A 26966-nucleotide genomic window follows, 5' to 3' on the forward strand; every position below is an offset into this window, starting at 1 on the left:
CGCAATTATATGTGCTCACTTTTGTGTTCAGTAACACATTAATTACTTATGGAAATTGACCATCAATTTGACATTTCCAATTTAAATTATAAATGTATATATTCAACTCTTTCAATTGATAAATTGTATTGACCCGTTTTGTTGAAATGGATAATGAAAATTTTGATTGTTTATGAAAAATGTAAAGTTGATAAATTTGTTGTTGATTATCATGTAAGCCTAATCATGGTTACTATATTTGATAAAAGTATACAATATTACTTCATGTTAAGAATTCATCGTGTTAGAAAGGGCATAAAACATTCATGCTAATTACACCATTTATTATTTTTTGGAGAATACAAAACCATTTCTTAGACCTTGCATTTTCTAAAATGTCAAACCATTCTAGTTTTATAGTTAAATTGCATCTTTTTTGTTCCTTATATGTAAATGTGAACCTATTATTTCTTCTTCATTTTTGTCGTTTTTAAAATATGTGTAAAAATGTTTGTAATGAATGCATTTTTTCTTAAAAGACCCAATAAATATCTATAAAGTAAAATTCAATGCAGTGAAGTCAACCCTTCCTATAATTTTTTTTCATGAATATATTTGTAATTGTGAATTTCCATCTTTTGTTGAACCATCATTAGAGGATCATATTGATGACATATAATTACTTTTACATGATGACAATTTGGATATATTGAATGGTGATTGTGGATTTTTATATATGCTTCATAGCTTGTCAAAATATTCTTGCTTATTAATTAAAAAAAAAATGATAAAAGTGGCAGAGCCACTAAATATTTATTTTAATAATAAAGAAGGTTTACATAGTGTCATAAAAACACAATCTTGCATTAACAAGAGAGACCATAAACAAGATCCAACCAAAAAAAAAACCTAATACAAAAATACCCATAAATGAGTTCCAATATAGGGGAGCTCAACAAAATATATAGTTACATTCGCTAGTCATAGATATATTGCAAAATTTAAACTCCATACCGGAGATACCAATTGTGAGGCCCTTCATCAAGAGGCTCATCAACACCAATTACCACCTCATCAACCTCCACAGAAGAAATAGCTTGCAAGGGTGCCACCATTCGAGGAACATCATTGACCGAGGTCATAGTCTCAAGTAGTGAATGAAACTCAATAAGGACATCCAATGCCACCTCCAAGATACCAAACGCCACATAATCTATCAAAGCTTCAAACTCCAGTAGAGTGTCATCGTACCTATTACAAATTAATCCACCCCTAGCTATATGCAATAATTCTCCATGCCAACCATTAGTAAGAAGCTCAGTGAGAGACAAAAAAACACCATAAGGAAACATACCATCATCAAAACAATAAAAAGATAAAGCATAATCCACATCATTAGAAGAAAAGAGGGAAGGAAGGATGAATGTATCTAAGAAGATCCATACAAATAGTAAGAAAACAAGAAACAACTTCAGAAAGAAGTGCAAACGGATTCTATACCAACCATATTTTACCAACCACTTTCCTAATAGCATAAGAAACATCTGGAGTATGCAAACAAAATACCTTTTAAAGCTTCTCATCATCAATTTAGCATGTGAATCCTAAAAATCCCAGAATTTTCTAACCAGAAAAACCCCATACCAAGAAATGTCCACTTTTGACAACATAGAGACAAAGTTAATTATCTTTCCCAAAGAACCAAAAGGCAATATATAGCAATAGGAAACATCATAAACAATTTCCACCTTAAATTCCAATAAATCTATATTGTGTCGGCTAAAGTACACATGCAGGAAACAATATTTTTCTCCAAAAATGGCAACTAGGCACTAGACTCAATAACATATACGTACCACCTTAATCATAAAAACTTAATTGAGAAATGATTATCATTAGTAACTCAAATGTGATGACATCTATCAAAGGCCGAGTCACCAAAAATGCCTAATTAGCATCATTCGAAAGCACATTGAGAAATTCAATACTCATAAAAATGGGGCCAAGGCAAATAGGGTGGCCCATAATAAATGCCAGCACACCCAAGAGAGTACCATAAGATCAAGAAAAATATCACATTTTGTAGCATGTATATTTCCTAAATTGGAATGCCTGCAAGCCTTGAATCCTATAAATTTAAATACAACAAACAATCATTCAAGTGATTATTGGAGGCATAGAAGAACCTACACTTCTTGGTAAACCATCTTCCCATTAATAGTCGTATTGGCTAAAAAATCTGCAACCACATTAGCTTCACAAAAACAATGAACAAAATGATAAGAATGAAAATGATTGAGTAGCAACAAAATGTTATCCAAGAGATACTGCAATTCCCAACAATGTAGTTATTTATTAACCAACATTAAAAACCAACATGGAATCTCCTTCTATAACGATATTCTCAATTTTTAAGGGAGATAACCAATTCCAATCCCAAACTTAAAGCTTCCAACTCTGTCTTATTATTAGACCCAGATGAAACCATTTTTCATGCTGCCAAAACAATAATCCCAGAGGAATCAAATATTACTGCCCCAATTCCAAATACACTCAGGTTACCCCGAGATGCACCATCATAATTAAGTTTAAATTTACCACAAGGTGGAGGAGACCACTTAGATTGTACTCTCATCAACTTATTTGACCTAGCGTTAACAATGCCATGTTGAGACAAAGGATGCAACAACTTCCATTTTGAGAGCATTTTATCATCCCAAGAAGAGAAACATTTGAGATGAGATATTTTATTATACAAATAACTCAATACCACCTTAGAAATGGATTTCTCAATCCTAGAAATCACTTCCACTAGTGAGGAATATTTATTCTTAAAAATTCAATTATTTCTTTTCAACCATAAATTCCACACCTCTAAAGATGGGCTAACCTCCCATAAAAAAGCCAACATAGAACCAAAACATAATGAAGGTGGTGCAGGAGTACCTAAGCACCAAGAGGCTACAAGAAGATAAAATGCAATTCATGAGTAAATTCAATCACATTTGAGTTTTTATGTTCATTTTAAGTCATGGTGAATCAATATGTAAGGCTAATTAGAGCCATTTGTAAAAAGTTGTCAAATTGTCCTAGTTAAAGTCTTAATTGGTCAAATGGGTTAAAAATTGTGAAATGACCCTTGAAATGGTAATAAGAATGTATAAGATTGTTAAATGGTCATTTGGATATGTATTGAAGGTTTTTATAAAGCCATGAAGTCATTTGTGCAAAAGTGTAAAAGTTGTCAACTTAACAAAAAAATGTTGTCAAGCAAAGTTGCAAAAGGGGTTAAAAGTTGGTTATGAGAGGTAGTTGTAAGGTCAAAACTGACCAAGAGTCTATAAAAAGGCATTGTATGGTCATTCCAAATCAGAAAGGGAATAAAGGAGAACATTTTGATACGTTTTGGTGCATTCTATTATTGTCGTTTTGATTGGCTTTCCAGTTTTTATGTTGGTTCCAGGCCTTGTACGACCATGAATGGCCTGGAAAACTTTGTATATATATAATGGATAGTTATATATGTGAATTATCTTTCTTTTCCTTTTGGTTTGGAGTGATTATATTAGGAATGAAGAACTTATGGAATTTTTGGTGAAAGTTGTTGATTGTAGATTTGATGTTTCCTGACTACTTAGAAATTTCATTGAATACTTTTTATATCCCTAGACATTATTATGGAAATTGTTAGAAACTTGACTTGTTTTGTGTTTCCATTGAGGTCAACCTATCTTGTGTTGTCATTGATTTCATTATGTGTTGCAGATGGTCCAAAAATGTATGCCAAGATGTTATTGTGTGGTCCGGTAGTGATATTGAGGTGTTTTTGGAAGTTTGGCGTACTGAAAGTTTCAATATGCAAGAAATAGTATTTATGTAAGAAAAAGTATTTAATGTTCCAGTGGAAGAATGTTTTACATTACTCTAGTATGTGAAGATTATGGAGTGCGGTTCTAGATATAATGTTTATGAATAGTGTATGTTGCATTATCAAGTTTACAAGTCCTTTGTTGCTCAAATGGTGGAGTTAGTTGTTGTTGTTTCAAACAACGGTGATTTGTTAGTTTTGACCTAGAGAATGCTTGGCAATTCTCTAATTTGTGGATTCAAATTTTGTAGCTTGGAGGACATGTTTATTTGGTTCATTTGGTGTTCTAGTTCCTTTTGTTAGGATAACTGATGAACAACTGAGAGGGGGGGTGAATCAGTTGTTAACAAATTATAACTTTTAATCCACAATACAACCTTAAATAAATCAAGTATCGGTAAAGTACAGACAGATGCCTATAGGAATAGATACTGGTAAACAATACAACTTAACAATTAACTAGATAATCAATACAAAGCAACCATACTACATAACACCATGATTTGTACGTGGAAATCCCAAAAAAAGAAAAACCATGGTGGGAAGCCTACCCATAGTCAGATGATACTTCTACAGAAAGTATGTGTTACAAGAGGGGCATGCACTTGCAGGAAGGCACACTACCTAGAGCGTACTGTTCATTACAAAAGAGTCTCACTGACTATAGAGAGGCTACAACCTTCTCAAGATAAATGGACAATAATCCAATAGAGTGAATTGTTAGAAATAGCATCTACTATGCCTTATTACAGTCCCAGTTAAGCTCAATGTCAGAGGACTAAATCCTCTTCTGAATCCAATTCAATCACCAATGATCAATCAACTCCTCTGCCTGAATGATATTACAATATTCGCACATTACATTCCTTGATCATGACCTTTCCAATAACCATGATACTTTACAAAGAGTTTCTACCTCTTATTTATACAAACCCTAAGGCCTAAACCAATTAGGTCGGCCACCTAAAGATATTACAATAAGATCATTACATAATTTCTTATTACAATGATATGCCATGTCAGCTTGAGACCAAAACAATAATAACAAATCCATAAAACATCTTGAATCATCCAGGTAACATGTAGAGTACATGCTAGCATGATACCGATCCATAACCTAGATAGGTACTTGTCTTAGAGTGAAATACCAGATTCTTAGACATGTCAATAGCTGCAAAGTTATCACAGTAGATAACCATGGGTTCACTACAATTTACCTTGATATCCTTCAACATTTGCTTCATCCACAAAACTTGGATGCAATTAGTGATGTTGCAACATACTCAGCTTCTGCAATAGATAAAGAAATGCATGATTGTTTTTTGCTTATCCATGAAACCAGTTTCTTTCCAAGAAAGAAATCTCCACCAGAAGTTCTCTTCCTATCATCAGTATCACCTGCCCAATCTGAGTTAGTATATGCACATAAAGTGAAATCATCATTTCTGGAATACCATAAACCATATTTTGTTGTTCCTTGCAAATATCAGAATATCCTCTTTACTATACATTCATGATTTTCTTTAGGATTACTTTGATATCTTGAAACAATACTTACTGCATTCATAATATCAAGTCTAGCTTGAGTTAGATATAACAGGTCGCCAATCATAGATTTATACCTTGTCAGATTTACCGGTGTAGAAGTATCCTTGATAGATAATTTCTCACTTGTAGCCATAGGAGTACTTACCGGTTTGGAATTCTCCATACCAAACTGTTTCAACAATTCCTTCAGATACTTAGTTTGACAGATAAAAATCCCTTTGTCAGTTTGAGTAATCTGCAAACCGAAGAAAAATTTCACCTCACCAATCATGGACATTTCAAATTCATTCTTCATGTTGTTAGCAAATTCTATGCACAATTTATCTTCTCCTCCAAAAATGATATCATCAACAAAAAATTCAATAATTAGAATATCATTATCAGTGATCTTATAGTATAGATTACTATCAGCACTGGCTTTAGTAAAACCAAGCTTCAAAAGATATTTATCCAACCTTGTATACCAAGCTCTAGGAGCCTGTTTCAATCCATATAAAGCTTTCTTCAATCTGCAAACCATGTCTTTGTCATCTATCAGTGAAAATCCATCAGGTTGCTCAATACAAACTTCTTCCTCAATCTCACCATTCAGAAATGCACATTTGACATTCATTTGATAAACCTTATAGTTCTTATAAGCTACATAGGCAAGAAATAGTCTAACAGCTTCAATTCTAGCTATAGGTGCAAATGTCTCACCATAACCAATTCCTTCCATTTGAGAATATCTTTTACAAACCAATCTAGCCTTGTTCCTTATAACTTGACCATCCTTATTCAATTTATTCCTAAAAACCCATTTAGTTCTAATAACATTCTTATTTTTAGGCTGAGAAACTAATGACCAAGTTTCATTCTTTACTATCTGATCTAATTCATCTCTGATAGCCTTTAACCAATGTTTATCCTTACAAGCTTCTATAACAGTTGTCAATTCAACTTGAGAAATAGGACATACCTCTTCATTTGCTAGTTTTCTTCTTGTCATAACTCCCTTGTTTCTATCTCCAATAATTTGATCTTCAGAATGATTTATCTTACATACCTTGGTGTCTTTTGAACTTCAGGTTCACTTCTCTAATCATCAGTCACCATTGAATATTTTGATTGTGTCGGTGTAACTGTCTCAGCTTCCTATACCAGTTGAGGCATTGCCGGTTTAGTTATGATCATTTCCACTGTTGGTTCCCTGTCATATGATATAGAATGATTTATGTATTGTTCATCCACTTTCACATTAGCACTTTCCACAATTTTTTGCGATCTTTTGTTATAACATTTATATGATTTTCTCTGAATTGAATAACCAAGAAATATCTCTTCATCACATCTAGGATCAAACTTTCCAATTGAATCATCTCTTTTGATATAGCATTTACTTCCAAAAATTCTGAAATATTTAATAGTAGGTGTATGTCCAAACCATAGTTCATAAGGGGTCTTACCGGTTTCACCTTTGATGTGAACTTGGTTGAATGTGTAAACTACCATACTCATTCCTTCTCTCCAGTAGATATGAGGCAATTTGGCTTCCATCATCATAGATCTAGCTGCATCCAAAATGGTTATGTTATTTCTTTCAACTACTCCATTTTTCTGAGGAGTCCTTGGTGCAAATAGTTGTCTCCTGACTCCATTTGTCTCATAATAACTATTAAATTCATGAGAAGTGAACTCACCGCCATGATCTGATCTTAGACATTTGATTTTCAATCCAGTTTCTGTTTCAACCTTCACTTTAAAGATCTTGAATTTCTCAAAGGCTTCAGACTTCTCCCTTAGAAAAGTCACCCACATCATTCTAGTATAGTCATCAATAATCAACATGAAATACCTATCACCTTGAAAGCTTCTAGTCTTTGCTGGACCACATAAGTCAATGTGAATCAAATCAAGTACATCATTAGATTTATCATGTATTCTCTTAAAAGAACATCTAACTTTCTTACCCAATTGACATTCCTTACATACCGGATTATGAGGCTTCATAATCTTAGGTATATCTCTAACTACCTTAGTTAAACTGATCTTAACAATGCAATCAAAATTAACATGACACAACCTCTTATGCCATAGCCAACTCTCATCAATATGAGCAATCAAACATGTCTTACTACCAGTGTTCAAGTGAAATATATTACTTCCTGTCTGATACTGGTTGCAATTTCCAAACTAGTCTTGTTAATGATTTTGCATTTTCTATCTTTAAACTGAAGTTGAAAACCCTTATCAACTAATTGACCAACACTCAAATGATTATGCCTTAAACCTTCTACATAATAGACATTATCAGTATTATGCTTACCATCCAAAGAAATAATACCTCTACCTTTGATCATACATTCCTTGTCATCTCCAAATCTGACTCGACCACCATTGTATTCTTGCAGGGACAGAAATTTCCCTTTGTTAGATGCAATGATAGTCCCAAAGACACTAAGAGGGGGGGGGGGGCATGGATGGTGAATTAGTGTCTAACCGGTTAATGGAATATTTGAACTTATTTATAACTTTGCAACCCAAATTAATGTACCGGTAAACAAGTAATAATGCAGCAAAGAGAAATAACAAAGACAGCATAAATGTACACCATAATGCAAGATATTTTGGCGAGGAAACTCGGTAAGGGAAAAACCTCCATGGGATTTGTAACCCACAATATTTACTCACTGGCCAATATGAATAAATATTACTTACAATAGGGGCTTGCACATGCAGGAAGGCCAACAGCCTAGGGCTCACTGCTCAATGAAAGAGTCTCACTGACTACAAAATGGATAATTAAATCCAAGACAATGTACTGCTCAAAATAGCATCTGCAATGCTCGACTCAGTACCAATTTAAGCTCTATCAGAAACCTTAACCAAAAACCTATCGGTGAATGATATTCACTCACATAACCTATCTACCTTATTACAAAATCTTTTTCACTATCTTCTACATAATACCATATCAAAAATGACCTATAAGATCTCATACATATATGAGTCTTTACAATACATCATGTCGGCATGCAGATAATTAATTGCATTACAATACAATTCATATAAACAAAACGTATCTTATGTCGGCCTGGATGTCGGTATACTTTGTTGCCTCTGTAAACTAAATGCTAGTGAATGAACTTTGTTGTGTCTGTCGGTGCCAGTGAATGATGTTTGTGTTGCCGGTGAACCTGTAGAATCCTGTTACCAGTTGGTTTCCATCAATGACAACATAAATCATTCGCATGTGAGTCTAGAATGCCAACAATCTCCCCCTTTGGCATTGATGGCAACACTCATGAGAAAAATTCAAAAAAACTGCTGTCCAAAAATGAAGGCCAAAACTGATCCCCAAAAAGAGTGTGCTCCCCCTGAGAAAGTGATTTCTTCTGTACATTTTCTTTCATACATTTTTCTCCATACTACTCCCCCTTTGACATAAATGACAAAGGATGTCAAAAAGAATTAAAGAATACAAAATTTCTACCTCATAGCCTGTAATAGGTTGTTTACAATATGAAAGATATCTGCCAATATTAGATTCAAGCTCTGTATGAATTTATTATTGTCAGAGATGATGGTTTCTATCTACTGGATCATGTTGGTCAAATAATGCATCTGTTGCTCTGGTGATCGTTCTCCTTGATTTAATGCTTTGGATAGCTCAACCCGCTGAGTTATAAGACTGTCCAATCTTGGAACAAGTTTGTTTTTCAGCTCCCAGGCCTTCATCTTTATCCTTGCTTTTTCCTGCTCCAGTTTCTCTATCTTTTCCTCAAAAACTGCCATCTCTTGTTCAAAAATTGAGGTAAGTTCTGAAGAACCTATCATATTATTTGCTATGTCATCTATCTCCTTTTGTGTTTTCTTAATCTCCTCATAAATTTTTTCATTTAGGTGGTGAGGCTTGCAAGCTTCTTTATACAAATCCTTATATTCCAAAATTGTTCAATTAAGGACCGGTAATAGGGAATTAATATGCTCAGTACAGTCCTTGATAGTCTTCTCAAAGAATTCACCTTTTTCTTTATTTACCCTTTCCTTAATAGTTTCTTCATTGATCTTATCTGCAGTTAGAACATTTGAAGAAATAAATTTGGACAATGCGTCCAATTTACTCAAAGAACCATCAATATGATCTAACGTACATGTCGGTGCAATCATTTTCAAAATAGACAATGTATCATCAATGGCCTTATATGCTAAGGCGTTGCACTATATGATTCTCTTAATTGAATCCAAAAGAACATCTGTTATATTTTTAGGTCTGAAATCTATAGTGGATGTGCTTGGTTCTGCAATAACTTTCTTTTCCACAGATACTTGACCAATTACCTCAACAATTTCTTCCTTGTTACCATCATTTATTTCCTCTTTATTTATAGTTGTTGTTGGTTTCTCACTCTATGTTATTACCTCTGCTTCTACTGGTTTCTTGATGTCAGGCTTCTTAGCTTCCGCCGATATTTCAATATTCTGAGAGTCAACAGTGTTAACGAGTGACTCAGAGATCTCAATGTCTGTAGCATCAGCTGTCTTAACCTCTGCAGTCTCTTTATCCATAACAATATTAAAATCTTATGTATCTACATTCATAGTAAACAGAATTTCCAATTCTGGATTAGTATCATTATGAGTTGTTTCTTCAGCCTCCTTATCTGGTTGACTATCTGTATGTATCAGTATCTCTGAAGTTATTAGTGGGGCATCCTGTGCTAGTGGAGAAAGGTTATCTACGACCTTTATAATAGGTACACTACCAATTTTGCTTTTAACTTTGTCCTTTTGATATACCTTTGTAAAAGACATCTATTTTCTGTCTCTCCCTTTCTTCTTTCTTTTCTTTTTCAACAGAAAATATGTCCCATTTGTCTACAGTTTCATTTGCTATCTCTTTCACTCTTCCTGCCATTAGGCTGACCTAACGGTGACCACTCATAAAAACTAACCGGTTGGCTTCAGCAATCAGTTCATCAATCTCTTCCCTAGAATTAACAGGGTGAACAGCCAACAATGCTTCTACCTTTAACTTTTTATCCAATTCCATCATTGACATCCTTTTAGCCTCTAATCTTATGTATAAGTCATTAGGCAGATCATCTACAACCTCAATCAAAACTTTCTTGTAGATGTCAAGATGCAAAATGATGCTTTCCTCTATTGTGTACTTATCAGAATCCTTGAATGAATGATAAAGTTTATTCACATTACTAAGATTACCATCTTGAGTAATTTCATTTACCAAATCCTTCGGTGTAAGGTTATCCGATGTCTTAGGTTGTTGTTTCTTCTTTGGAGTTAACTTCTTCTTGGGATCTCTCACAGCCTACTTCTTCTTCCTTAATGTTCTTGTCCTTTTAGGAGAAGGAGAAGGTACCAGTGAAGGTTTCCTCTTCTTCCTTTCAACTCTCTTGAGCTTTGTTTCCTTACCATTGTCTGTATCCGAAGAAGTGACAACCAGTGAAACATGAGCTATCGGTTCCAATCCTTCCAGTTCACTAGCAGAAATACCAGTTAAGTTCATCACATTTTCCTTAACTTCTTTAGCCATTTTGGATGCATCTTTGATGAATTTTTCTCTTCTTTTTCTCTGCTTTTGCATCGAAACAGCACTCTCAATAGTCTCAGCACTGCCAAAAATTTCTTCAGAAGGTTCCCTTGGTGCATCAAGAAGTGTCTTAGCATAAGCCTCAAGAATATTCAGATCAACTTCATATCCCATCTCTGTTATCCAAATAGTTCTAGGAGTAAGAGTTTCCATCCATGTTTCATCTCTTTTGATTACAAAACATATTTGCTTGTCATACTTATCCACAATGCTCTGCGGAATCCTTTCTCTAGCCTTCATTTTGGTTTGGAAGTTTTTGAAGTAGTCTTTTACCATGTCATCATTGTTAGCGCCTATGTCGGTAATAGCTTCCATGATTTGTCTACCTACCGAGATGTCATATGCAAAGTCCTTGTGACCAATGTCGGGTATCTCCTTTGTAAATTAAAGCATTAATCACACAAGTGGATTCCCAAAACAGAATGTTCCCTTCTTGTCACCCTTAATATTTTTCAAGCTATCTAGCAGTTCATCTTTAAGCCACTCACAGATGTCAATTTTAGCATTTTTCTTAACCATCTCATATGCACTATGAATACACAAACTAGAAATAGAATTTAACCTATTTGCATGTGTAACTCTATATCCAAATACCATGCTCACATATTTCACATTTGCATCAGTGATATCATTAACCCTAAGAGATTTGTTGTCAAATGTAGCTCTGGTTAGGTCCATAACACCCTTGTTTGGTATCTTCTTCTTTTTGTCGGGCCTAGTACCGGTTGAGGGTAAACCAGTAACTGCCTTGATTTCTTCCTTAGTGATTTTAAAAATAGTCTAGCCACATAAACTTCCCATGAACTCTACTCAGAACAAGACGAACAATCTTATCTGGAAATTCAGGAATGTTCAAAATTTCAACAAATCCTAAATCCTAAACAATCTTATGCTCCGACTTGACTAAACCTTGTTCATCAGTTATAACATTTCTATACATGTTCCTCAAGTCATCTGGCCCTAAATTCTCTATGTTGCAATGAATATAAATCCTTGAGTCTTCGACAAAAGCAACTCCCTTCGGAATCTTAGAAAAGGCTTTGATGGAATCATCTTGCTTAGCGATCTCAGGAATGATTTTAAACATGGGTCTAGGGCACTTAATGTTTTCTACCACAGTAGGGTTTGCAATAAATTTAGGTGCAGAAGGTGAAGATGCCATTTTGAAAGATAAATACATTTTAACTTGTGAAATCCTTGAATGCATGAAAGATCTTTGCTACTTCGCCTTTAAAATTACTTTTCTCTCTTTGCGCTCTTTGGATGCTTGGATTCTTGGTGGATTGAAATGAGGGTTTTTCGGTGTTTTATAACCAAAAATTTCTCCAACAACCACATTAAATGCTTGCTGGTTAAGTGAAATATTAACATATCTATCGGTAAAGAAGAAATATAACTTCTTACCATCAACCGAGGGTAGAATGCATGATTTTCAGTTTTCTGCCATACCCTCTAAGGAGTATTCCTTAGTTAGGTGAAGAATCTCCTACTGGTGGAGGGTTACTCTATTCTACCGGTGCAGAGACAGATTCATCAACTCTCTGATCTCTCTTCTTAATCCATTGTTTTGAAAAATTTTGCTTTATTTCATTCTTTTTCTTTTCCCTTCTCATTAGATCCTTTATTGTTCTCCAGTATAGTTTTGCTTCTACAAAATTTTGCAATATGCCCAATCTTGTTACATGCATAAAAAGTTACATTATTCCTCTAAATAGATTTTCCATATCCTTGACCAGTTTGTGTTCTACATTGATTAGATAAATGTCCAAATCTACAACAAACATAGCATTTTACATTCATTCTGCAATTTTCTGAGTTCTGACCAACTTTATTGCATTTGGAACATTGACCGGTGGGTAAATTTGTATTCTGATTGTTTCTAAATCTGCACCGATTTGCTCTATGACCAAATTTGTTGCAATTAAAACAGTTCCCATTAAATTTATAAGCATTAGGTTGTCTTACCGGTTTGCTATGATCTTGATTATTTGCACTCCCAGAACTTTCTCCATGTTCAAATCCAAGTCCAATTGTATCTACATCAGGTTTTTGTCTTTTCAGCATGTCATCAAGCCTTTCTGAACTTTTCTTGAATTTGTCTTTGTTTTCATTTGCAGTGATCAACTCATTTTCCAGAATGCTAACTTGTCTCCTAAGCTCCTCTTTATCATGTTGCATGTGAATCAGATCTATTTTTAGCATATCATTTTCATGACAAAGTCTCAGATTTTCATTACCTCCATCATTAAGTCTTCTAGTCAAGTCTTCTTCATTATTCTACCTATCTTCAATATCCTTACATAGCCTCATGGTTAAATCTTGCATTTCATTCCTCATGTTACTATTCTCTTTTGTCAACTTCTCTGCAATATCTCTCAGAGTTTCCTTTTCATCATCATGTTTATGCATTTTCTCATCAAGTTCTTTCCTCTTGTTTTGTGCTATAACCAAATTCTCCTGAAGTCCTTTAATGAAGTCCTGGGCAGTCCTCAGATCATCTTCAAGTTTGATATTCTTCAATTTTTTTGCATCAAAATCTTCAAGAGCTCCTTCTAGCTGTTTCCTCAAACTCTCCATTGGTACCAGTTTTAGAATCTTCCTCAAGTTGTTAGGCTTTTGCAAATAGAGAACCAAGCTCTGATACCAATTGTTAGATGCAATGATAGTCCCAAAGACACTGAGAGGGGGGGGGGTGAATCAGTGTCTAACCATTTAATAGAATATTTGAACTTATTTATAACTTTGCAACCCAAATTAATGTACCAGTAAACAATTAATAATGCAACAAAGAGAAATAACAGAGACAACATAAATGCACACCATAACACAAGATATTTTGGCAAGGAAACCTGGTAAGGGAAAAACCTCGGTGGGATTTGTGACCCACAATATTTACTCCCTGGCCAATATGAATAAATATTACTTACAATAGGGGCCTGCACATGCAGGAAGGCCAACACCCTAGAGCTCACTGCTCAATGAAAGAGTCTCACTGACTACAAAATGGATAATAAAATCCAAGACAATGTACTATTCAAAATAGCATCTGCAATGCTTGATTCAGTACCGGTTTAAGCTCTGTCAGAAACCTTAACCAAAAAACTGTCAGTGAATGATATTTGCTCACATAACATATCTGCCTTATTACAAAATCTTTTCACTATCTTCTACATAATACCATATAAAAAATGACCTATAAGATCTCATACATATATGAGTCTTTACAATACATGATGTCGGCATACAGATAATAAATTACATTACAATACAATTCATATAAACAAAACTTGTCTTATGTCGGCCTGGATGCCGGTATGCTTCGTTGTTGGTGTAAACTAAATGCTGGTGAATGAACTTTGTTGCGCCTATCAGTGCCGGTGAATGATGTTTGTGTTGTTGATGAACCTGTAGAATCCTATTACTGGTTGGTTGCCATCAATGATAACATCAACCATTCTCATGTGAGTGTAGAATGCCAACACCTTTTATCTCCAGTCATATGATGTGAGCATCCACTATCAATTACCCATTCATCTTTATCTTCAAATTTTTCTACCAGGGACTTTTCTTCATTTTTGATAGCCGGTTCTGGTTCATCTTTCTTCAAAGCATAGAAAACCCATTCCTTACCATTGTCGAATCCACTAGCAGAGTCTTATGCCAGTTCATCTCCAGATTCATCAGTTACTCCTTCCTCATTTGCTATGTAGCATTGTTTACTTTTCTTGAATCTATATTTGTTCGAGTTGGGCTTAAAAGATTTCTCAACACTTTCCTCAAACCTTGCATTCCTTTCAGGACATCTAGATGCAAAATAACCAATCTTATTACATGAAAAACATTTAAAAGGTTCTTTTCCTTCATACTTACTTCCAGTTGGACCTTTAGGTATTCTTCTAGCAAATAAGGCTTCATTTTGCTCAAGTTATTCATCTTCTTTCCTCATGTCTTCCAATTCTTTTGCATATAGGGCTCTCCAATCATTCTTGATAGTAGATGTTGATGATGATGCATGAAAAGAAGGTTCAGACTTTACAACTCCAGAAGATCCAAATTATTCAAGCTCAAAGGCAAATAATTTCCCAATAAGAATATCTTTGTTGATTGAAGTGTTTACCATTGTTCTTAACTCATTAATTGTAGTTGCCTTCATCTTGTAAGCTGGTGGAAGGGATCTCAAGACTTTGGAAACTATTTCATCTGCACTTAGAAATCCTCCACAACATTGAATTCCCATAACAATCTTATTTACTCTTTCCATAAACACAACAATTCTTTCATTATCTTCCATTTTCAAGTTTTCATACCTTACCCGATAACCATCAAGTTTAGCAATTTTGACAGTAGGGTCACCTTCATTCAAAGTTTGTAATTTGTCCCACATAACCTTAGCCGATGATTTTTTAGTCAATCCCATAATCTGTTGATCAGTAAGTGCACACAAGAGGGCTTCTCTAGCTTTGCAATCATTTTCAATATTCTTATTCAGGTCTGTAGGAGCAGGATTGAAAGATGTCGGATCATAAGGTGTGTATCCTTTCTCAACGATCTCCCAAATATCCTTGACAAGACATATAAGATGATTCTCCATTCAATTTTTTTATATCCCATAATTTGTTCCATCAAGCATAGGAATTTCTCTTCTGAAAATAGCTACCGATGGATTAGTTTTGTTAGTTGCCATAGGATCTACCTCAAGTAGTTAAGCTTCTACAAAAGAGGACCAACACTCTGATACCAATTGTTAGGATAACCGGTGAACAACTGAGAGGGGGGGCGGTGAATCAGTTGTTAACAAATTATAACTTTTACTCCACAATACAACCTTAAACAACTCAAGTACTGGTAAAGTGCAGATAGATGTCGGTAGGAATAAATACCGGTAAACAATACAACTTAAGAATTAACCAGATAATCAATGCAAAGCAACCATACCACAAAAACCATGATTTGTACGTGGAAAGCTCGGAAAGGGAAAAACCACTGTGGGAAGCCTACCCACAATCAGATGATACTTTTGTAGAAAGTATGTGTTACAAGAGGGGCCTGCACTTGTAGGAAGTCACATTGCCTAGAGCGTACTGCTCATTACAAAAGATTCTCACTGACTACAGAGAGGCTACAACCTTCTCAAGATAAATGGACAACAATCCAATAGAGTGAATTTTTGGAAATAGCATCTACCATGCCCGGTTATAGTCCCGATTAAGCTCAGTGTCGGAGGACTAAATCCTCTTCTAAATCCAATTCGATCACCAATGATCGATCAACTCCTCTTCCTAAATGATATTACAATATTCGCACATTACATTCCTTGACTATGACCTTTCCAATAACCATGATACTTTACAAAGAGTTTCTACCTCTTATTTATAAAACCCTAAGGCCTAAACCAATTAGGTCGGCCACCTAAAGATATTACAATAAGATCATTACATAATTCCTTATTACAATTATATGCCATGTTGGCTTGAGACCAAAACAATAATAACAAATCCATAAAACATCTCGAATCATCTAGGTAACTTGTAGAGTACACACTAGCATGATACCCGTCCGTAACCTAGATAGGTACCAGACCTATTCTAGGTCCACCATGCCAAAGAAAAGTCTTCAAGCATTTGAAGCATGATCAACGAACATCTTCAGCATCCTGAAATCCTCGAAGAAGTTGCACCAACACTCATTGTGCATCATGTCATGATTCCTCAATGAAAGATCTGTCGGTAAAGCCTTAAACCAGTGTCGGTAAGGGTTTAGTAGAGTGTATGATAACATCCAATTACCAGCCAATACCAACTGACCAAAACATCTCATGGAGCATAAAACTCATGAAATCCAATATACTTCACTGATCCAAATATGTCGGAAGTGTCAACGGATAATATCTTCTGCCAGTAATACTAGATCTTCTACCGGTAGCCAAAACTTGTCTATCGGTAACCATCCACATCAGCTAGTATTGATATAAATGACAAAACATCAATGCAACACATAATCAATTCATCCATAATGACAACACCTTTTTCAAGTGATAGTTTGATTGGGAAATGAAGTTATGATGTTATGAGTTCAATGTTGTCAGTTGGTCTAGTTTCTAGTTGACTGAGGTAGTATATCCTATTTGGATCATACCCTTTTGGTCCAAATATACTTTGGTGTTTGAGTTTTGATGTTGATATGGGTCTCACAATGGCGTGTGTATATTTCAATTAATTTTTGTACATTTGAGAATGGTTTTGGAGCTACTAGTTGGCAAGATACATTGTTTATCTACACGTTTCGTTTGGTGTCAACCTTGGAGGATTTGTTAGTGTCTGTAGTTCATTATAATAATTTGGAAAGGATGTGTGATGATGTATTTGGATCCTCTCTCTCTCCCCTAGAGTGGACAACATTTGATCTTTTTGGTTCAGGTGGCCTCATTTATGTAATTTTGTATATTTTATTTTTCGTCGACCTAGTTAAGGGTTTCAATGAATTATCTTATATATATAGGAGTGTGAATGTATGAGATGTGTAGACATCTAAAACTGGTCAACGCTTGTGGAATCATACTTTAACATTTGCGCATTGCCTTATTTTAGGGTTTTTGCGTCGCATTAACATTTCTCCTATGATTCACACTTGGTCTTTATCATTTGCGAGCATCGAGTCTTTCTTCCGCATTCTTCATTTGCCTCACTTTCGATTTTGGTCTTGTTGATAACAATCTTCAGTCATGATTTTGATCGATCTTATCCTGTCGCATCAATGTGTGTGTTAATTTGTCATCATTTTGGACATTGTCAATCCTAATTAGGGTTTTGTCCTCTTATCAATCTTGTCATCTTGCGATCGATTTGTCATTGATCGTTGTCATTTTTCAATCTTATCATCATGCGATCGATTTGTCATTGATCGTTGTCATTTTCAATCTTATCATCATGCGATCGATTTGTCATCGATCGTTGTCGTTTTCACTCTTATCGATCGTTGTCATTTTCAATCTTATCATCATGCAATCAATTTGTCATCGATCATTGTCATTTTCAATCTTGTCGTCTTGCGATCAATTTGTCATTGATCGTGGTCATTTTCAATCTTGTCATTTTGCGATCGATTTGTCATCGATCGTTGTTCTCTTGTCAATCTCGTCAATTTTGTGATTGATTTGTCATCGATCGTCGTCTTTCTCAATCATGTCAATTTGGATCAATTAGTCATTGTTCCTCATTAATTGGCACATTTATCAGTCAAATCATTTATCAAGTCAGAATCATGATCAAATTGAATCGATATCAATTATCCTTTGTCAAGACCTAATTGTCATTCTTGCATTTTCTAATTCATCTTCCAGGGTTTCACGATTTAATCATTTAACCTTGTTTGTCATTTCTCCCTCTAGGTTAAATAATTTATTTATTTATCCTAAGTCTTCTTGTCACAATTAAATGTTTATTTAATTGGCTAACTAATTCTTCCCTCTTTGTGAATTAATTAATAAATGAAAAATTGTTAATTAATTCACTTAATTCCTAATTTCCTCATTTTCTAAATTTCTTAATTCCTAATTTCCTCATTTCTAATTTCCTAATTTCTAATTCATCTAATTTCAATTTTCTCCTATATTTCTCCTAATTTCATGGGAATGGCATAGCAAATTTGTCATAATTTGTCATAATTGACAATCAATCAATTTTGACATAGAAATTTGTCATAATTTTGTCAAAATTATCAATCAATCAATTTTGCATAGAAAGTGCAAATTTGTCATAATTTGTCATGTTTGTCATTCTTGATTTGCAATTTCTATTTGAATCTCTTCATGCTAATCTTGTCATTTCTCCGATTTATCTATAAATTGGATGAATTTCTTCAATCAAGGTCCCTAATCCCTGGTCGAATCAATCACACTTCTAGTATTCTTGCACTATCGTCTTGTCTACTTGCTTTCACATCATGCTTATACACTAGTAGGTGAGATCCACAAACAAAGCTATTTGAAGGAGAAAGAAGGACAATGGAGCCACATGAAGGAGACATTCAAATTTGCAATGGTTTGTGTTTGAATTGATGTCTTGTTTTCATGTCTTTATTGAGTGTTTTTAGGATTGTTATCATTGCAATTGAGTTTTCGTGATTGAACTAGGCTAATGTTTATATTTTCTTTGATGATTTCTGAATTCCTAGCTACATTAATTGGTGAACCCGACATGAACTAACCCCCTAACCATGCTTTTGAGTGCTTTTGAGTTGATTTGCAGGTGAAAAACCCAGGAAATAGGGTAATGCGAGGCTTTCTGAGAACTTATGTGCCTGTGTAAGAGCAATATGCGCCTGTGTCAAGCATTTTGCGCCTGTGTCAAGGACTTCTGCACCTGTGTCAAAGGGATTCGCACCTGTGTTACTGCATTCTACGCCTGTGTCACTGCAATCTGCACCTATGTAAGACATTCTATTCCTGTGTAAGGCTAGAAACAAAGGTAAAAGGCACTATTTTTACTTGCAAATTGTTTTGTTTTGCATTCTATTTCTGCTTTTTGGTTTTTTTTTGGTACTGATTCTTTTTGCAGCACCTTGGTATTACGCATGGCAAAGACAAAGATGAAACTACTAATGAATTTTATGTAGGTTCGCTAGTCAAAGATCAAACAAATCAAACTTCTAACTTGGTGGTTTTGGAGGTTGCCTTATACTCCAACTAAACTTGGTGTTTGTAATTCATAATTAGGCACCTAGTATGATTGCTAAATAGGATGGAATGAATGTGTGTTTGCTTTGATTGTTGAGTTTGACATTGGAGTAGGAGAGTATGCTCTCATCCTTCTTAGGGTGATCAGAAATCCAAATCTTCGATACCATTCTCAGGGCTCAGATTGTTTGTTACCTTTAGAGGGCCTGCCTTCCAGACCATTTGCTTTCTTTTGCAAGCAAGTGATAATCGTGAGAAGGGAATGACCCAAAGTGAGTACCGCTAGAATACCTTGGCATTCTAACTCACTATAAATAAATACCTAATGGGCGAAAGCTTTGAAGGAAGGGTTACGTGGGAATTGTAGTTACTTTGGAAGTGATGACCCTTGGACTCTTTCTCATATCAACATCTAAGTAGGGCCTCAAGGTCTAAATCATGCTTGTGTGACTACATTTGTTTGGTATCTTGGTGGGATTAATGTCTCAATCACGCTTGCGTGACACCAAGGAGTAATGCTTAACAGAAATCCTTACTAAACACCTTGTATTTAGAGGCCAAAAATCCTTCTAGTTGCTTGAGAAGGACAAGTTCGGATACTTGGAAGAGATACTAAGTTCGCCATGGGGAGATTTCCATGGGGACTAATGCTTGGCTGCCCTGAGAAGTGAGTGTCGTGGAGGGGAGCCCGTGGGGTCAAGCATCTATTTATTCTCCTTGAATCTCATAACGAGTCTACCTCTCAAGTACCTACTGCCCTTGCCATCCATAAGAAATGTGTGAATGAGCATGATTGTCTTGAGTCTAAGTTAAAATATCTTGTCTTCTTTGCTTGTCAAAAGTTGAGTTGTGTCTCATTTCAAAAACAAGACAAATTGATTCAAAACAAGGTTAAACACAAGAACATTTCATCCATCAAAGTTCAAAACATCTTCAAACATGGTTGTCAAACATTTTTCAAAATCTTGTCTCAACATTCATGTCACTTAGATTTAGGTTCATCCTAGGTTTGTATTTTGCAAAGTCATTGTCAAGTACCAAGGTTAGGTTTCACCTAGGTCATACTCCTTTCGCATATCAATAAGGGTCATTCATTTGCATGTGTCATCTTGCATTAGAGTAATACCATTTCATAATTCAACTTTAGGTTGACATTGTCATACATTTGCATTTGCATACCCTAGGTCCCTTCATTAAGCTTAGGTCATTATCATATCATATTAGGGTCACTTGCATAGTAATTGTCCCTTAGCATATAGTGTCAAAACTAGTTTTGTCATACTTGAGTAATCCAAATCTTGGATAAACCCTAAGTCATTGTTAGGAAGTCTAGACCTTATCAAACTTTTGTCTTTTGTCATCAATGTCATTTCGTCAAACCTAGCTTAGTATCCAAGCATATAGGGGAGACATTGTCATTTTGTCCTTTTGTCACTTGGTCCTTTTGTCCTTTGAGGTCTAGACATCACTTCAATTTCCTAAGGGTCTCTTTTTTAGATTTGCATTCCAAAAAGTTTGTCAAAATCTTGAAAAAGCAACAAAAACATAGATTGCATTCTTGCCATAGATTGCATTTTCATCTATTTAGTTTGCATTTAGTTACATATCATACATTATCCTTGAAAAATTCCAAAAACATTGCATTCACATAGTGACATGCCTATTGAGACAAGGTCAAAATCTAAAAAGATGGGCGAACCAACGTATCAACCCATTGACAACATATCAAGTTCACAGTTTCAAACTAGTCAAACAATACAAATTGAAGGTTCATCAAACACATCATTACCACCATATGGAATGGTTCAACTTGGACCACCTCCATTATATGAACCAGTATTTGTACCCATGAAACCAGGACATGGGAGTGTTCCACCAACACCAAGAGGAAATGTACCTTTCGATTGGAATCAACCAAACCTGCAACATGAAATTCAAACATTACATGAGGAACAAACTCTTTCACAAGGATTTGGTTCAGATCAAGGCATTCAACAAGAAACAAATCAAAACATTTTACCAGATTCTTCATCAGATTTCAATGCTTCTGATGATGTTGATATGTTCCTTCAAGATCCAAAGTTGACAAAAAAGATGGATAAATTCTTGAACAAGGTCTTTAAGATGTTCCCACAAAAATATCTTGACATGATGAGTAATGTGACCTCCTCAAGTGAGCAAATCAATGTGCAAAAACAACAAGGTGGTGAGTTGTTAAGTTTCTCTCCGCATCCAAATGAAGAACATGTGCAACAAGAAACTCAACCTACCTTGATGAGTAAACATGCTTCAAAGGCATTGACAGTGACTATTCCTCAAAAGTCACCATTTGAGACAATAAATAATCCATTATTTAACACAACACCTGTAACACAAGATCAAATGAAGACCACACAAATATTGACAGTTGTCCCTCAACAAGAAGTGGTTACTCACATGCATAAAATTGGATCAAAATCTAAGATGCAAGAAAGCTTCATGACTGGAATGCCTGATCTCACCAATGTCCAAAACAATTCTACAATGCAACAAAGTTCTTATGTCCCGCTAAGTTCAATATACTTGCCAAACACTCAAGTACCTGTCATGCAAACTATTGTGACAGATCCTTTGATAATGGTGACACAAAGAGCTACAGATAGTGGTTTGCATCAACAACACATGTTGCAACAATTGAGTAATACACAAAAGGTACAATCGAATGTGCAAACAAACAATGCTCAACAAAAACAATATCGCATTCGACAACAAGTTAATGCAAACTTGCAACCACCACAATGGATTGGACAAACAACACAGCAAGTTAATGCAAGTGTCATACCCCATCTTAAGGAGAAACAACAAAAACCACCCAAACAAAGTTTTTTGCAAATGATGGGATTTACACCGCGATAACAACAATTAGCACAAAGTCAAAAAATTCTAATTCGTCAGCATCAACAACAACATGTGCCTCAATATGTGCCAAGACAAACAAGCTATCATACTTCACAACCGCAATTGATGCCTGTGCAATATCAACAACACCCTCAATTGCAATATCAACCTAGGCTACATACGATGATGCCACCATAAGAAGCACAACAACAAGAGGTGTACCAAGAACATTATATGCCGGAGACACCAAAGATGGCAATTTCAGAGCATCAACAACCAATCGAAAACACGATGTATCAACAAAGAGTACCCACCCGGATTAATGATGGACCTCCAAAATCTGATACAATTGTGCAATAGCTTGAGAAGTTGCAACGACAAGTTGACGCATTAGAAACCAAAGGGACAAAGAAGTCGTATACAGATCAAGATTTATGTCCTAATCCATTTGACAAGAGCTTATGCATGCCTCCCTTCCCTAAGCATTTTGAGGCACCTAATTTTGAGAAATACAAAGGGAATGGTAATCCAAAAGATCACATTTGAGCATTTTTCGCGGCATGTACTGAGGTGAGTTATGAGGAAACATATTTAATGCGCTTATTTGCACGAAGTCTCATGGGACAAGCCATGGATTGGTATTCGCATCTGCTAGGAAATATAAAGACTTGGTCGGAACTGGCTCAAAAGTTTATATCCCACTTCATGTTCAACATCGAAAGTGACGTGACCATGTCAGATTTATACAACACCAAGCAAAAGCAAGGTGAACCATTAGTGACTTTCTTGCAACGATGGTGAAGCTTGTATAGTCGTTCTCCCCTAGATATACCTGAAGAACAACAAGTGAATTTGTTTATCCAAAATTTGGTCCCAGAAATGATGTATGAACTAAATTGAAAAGTCCTAGTACTATCGAGAAACTCATTAAGAAAGGGATGAACATTGAAACCACTCGTGTAGCCAAGGGAATCATTAAGCTTAACAAAGACAGTGACAACACTAACAATTCAGGGGACAGAAATAGATTTTGGTACAAAAATAAGAATGTCACTAATGATGGAGTTGTTGATGCAAGAATGGTGAATGCAAATCAACCCCCATTCACAATCAAGAAATTGAGTGTTCCTAATATGTCAACTATGGAACAAAATCAAACACCAGTGAGCAATGTTACTCAACAACCACAATACCAACAACAAACTCAACAATACACTCAACAATATAATCAACAACAAGGCCAGCAACGCAAACCTTTCCGATCAAGGGATGGACCTCCTCAACAGTTCATGCCATTGGGAGAGCCTATTGAGTCAGTAATGAAACAATTAATACAAGCAAAATTTATCAAGTTACCAGATATCAAGGCAGAACCAGTGGTAAAGCCGCATTGGTGGAATGATAATGCATATTGTGAGTACCATCAGTCAAAAGGACATAAAACCACGTCATGTTTTCAATTGAAACATATGATTCAAGACTTGTTAGAGCAAGGAGTAATTGAGGTAGATCCACCCAACGCGACCTCTAACACTGATCATACAATTTTCAAAACTCCTTTGCTTGATCATGACAAGGGTAAAGCATCCTCTTCAAACTCTACCCAAACAGCAAATTATGCAAACACTAGTTATAAGAATGTCATCAATTGTTTTCGCACATCAAATGAGCATGTTTCCACCCTAAGAATAAAGGGACAAGATCCTTCTTGCGCGGTCACCACTCGTCAATCCAAAATAGTCCTGAAAGGAGCTCCTGCAGTTCCTCCTAAATCAACTCTTGTGAGTCAGTATAATCTCCTAGATCATCTAGGAAAGACACCTGCACAAATATCAATCCTTGAGTTGTTGAAAATGTCCCCCATGCATCGCGCAGTCCTAGATAAAGCTTTAATTGAGTCCACTGTCCCGACAGACATTGATGTTGACCAGTTTCAAGCCCAAATTGGACATCTAGTTGTTTCCCAGAATGTTGCATTTTCTGATAATGATATCTCACCTGATAAGCTCCCTCATAATGATCCTTTACATCTTGAAGTCTTTGTACATAATTGCAAAATCCGACGAGTCTTGATAGATGGCAGAGCAGGTCTTAACATCTGCACCTTGAGAGTGGTCATTGGTATTGGTTATACAAAAAATGATATTGATTCTTCCAGAAGAATAACAATCAAAGCATATGATGATGTTGAGCGCCCATCTAAAGGGATAATTACATTGCCTATCAGAGTTGGTCCAGTAATAGAAAACACTTTCCTGCAGGTCCTAGACCTTGATCTCCCTTACAATATGATTCTTGGTCGTCCATGGATCCACACAATGAAAGCAGTTCCATCCACCTATCATCAATGTTTAAAATATCCTTACAATGGAACTAAGATAACAATTCTAGGAGATCCTAATCCATTTCAATTGTGTGCTACTCTAAGGGATTCCCCTCAGCAGCAAGTCCCAGTCAATAGAGAGGCCCACTCACATAGTTATGTGGATCCTAAAGAATTGTTAGATGCTGTCAAAGGAAAATTGAAGATACAAGACCAAGGATGCGGAGAATATTCAATGGATCAAACATTCCTCATTGGGAATTTACCAATATCTCCAAAATCATATGGCAAACCACATTTGTTGCAAAAGGAACCCAAGGTAGTTATTCAATATCAACCTCCCACTACATTTACAAGATGGGGTGAACTTGACAAAGAAACTTTAGATGATGATGTCATAGATTGGCTTTATAAAGATCCAACTGAGACCCCACCTGTTAGGTTGTCGGTGGAACGGTATGACAAAGGATTTACTATGTTGTAGAAGAAAGGATATGATGGCTGCAGTGGCTTAGGCCCAGACAAGAATGGAAGGCTAGAACCTATTATACCCGAGATGTGACCTCCAACTTTAGGGTTAGGTTTTGTACCATTGCGAATTGGATCCTCATCTACCAAAGTGACCATGTGTGGAAAGGGGTGTGACTTTGATGATGAAACAACACATGAGGACACCTGACCCGAAACTGATTCCAATGAATGGGAGTGGAGTTTTTTTTCTTCTAGCTCCTATGCCCTTGACAATGTTTTCCTTGAACCTGATGATTTGCCTATGGAAGACAAACATGAAATAACTCCCCCTCCTAAAACATGTCCTAATGCTTGGATAGAGTCATTTTGGGACCCAAGCTTTGAATCAGATACGAGCAGTTCAAATAGTGATACCATGGATGTTTACATCTTTACCATCTCAGTCCTCTCCCTCCTTAAAACTGATGATGACATGCCCCTCGGTTATCCCTGGCTTATCCAACATGACCAACAAGAACCACTCACATTGGATTGTTTTCAAAATGATGAAGCAATTGCAAAATTCCTTGGACTACGGGAAGGCATACCACAAGGTGATCATAGGGCAGGATTTGCTATTGATCTGGATTCCACAGCATATTTGGGGAGTCAACTCCATCTTCCAGTCATCAAAATGAAAAAAGAAAAGAAAAAGTACAAAATCAAAAAGATAGGTCTTTGAGTGAAAACCGTAAGGCACTCTCTGATCATACAAAAATAAAAATAAAAGATGTACCTACGGGTGAAAACCTCTCTGAGGCGCCCAAAGGTGGAAGATTGGACATACCCCTATCAAGTCAGGATAAATCAACATTGCTTGTGGAAATGACCGAAGAAATCAATTTGGGTACACCTAACAACCCTAAGGTCATTCATTTTGCTGTGTCTCTATCAAAACAGGAAAAGATAGATTTTGTCAATTTTTTTCTTGAGAAGAAGATTAGTTTTGCATGGTCCTACGCAAATATGCCTAGCCTTGACCCAGAATTAGTCCTTCATCACTTGCCATTAAAAGCAGATGCCAAGCCTGTCAAACAGAAACTCAGAAAGATGCATCCCCAGGTGGCTCTCTTGGTCAAGGTAGAACTGAAAAAATTACTAGATGTGGGCTTTATCAGACCCATTGATTATGCAGACTAGATTTCAAATTTGGTACCAGTTAGCAAAGTAACTGGGGGCATCAGAATCTATACAGATTTTAGGGATCTCAATAAAGCATGCCCTAAAGATGACTTTCCACTGCCAAATATAGACATCATAGTTGACATGACGGTTGGATATGAGATGCTCTCATTGATGGATGGTTTCTCCAGCTATAACCAAATTCGCATTGCTCTTGAAGATCAACATAAGACTGCATTCACATGTGCTTGGGGTACCTACTGTTGGAATGTGATGCCCTTTGGTCTTAAAAATGCCGGCGTAACATATCAAAGAGCGATGACGATAATTTTCCATGATTTCATGCATACTTTGATGGAAGACTATGTTGATGACTTATTATGCAAATCTGTCACAAGAGATAGTCATCTAGCCATCCTGGGCCCAATCTTTGACCGAATGGAAACTTACAAGCTTAGACTCAATCCAAAGA

Source organism: Cryptomeria japonica, chromosome 1 (assembly GCF_030272615.1).
Source record: "Cryptomeria japonica chromosome 1, Sugi_1.0, whole genome shotgun sequence".
In the NCBI taxonomy this organism is placed as follows: domain Eukaryota; kingdom Viridiplantae; phylum Streptophyta; class Pinopsida; order Cupressales; family Cupressaceae; genus Cryptomeria; species Cryptomeria japonica.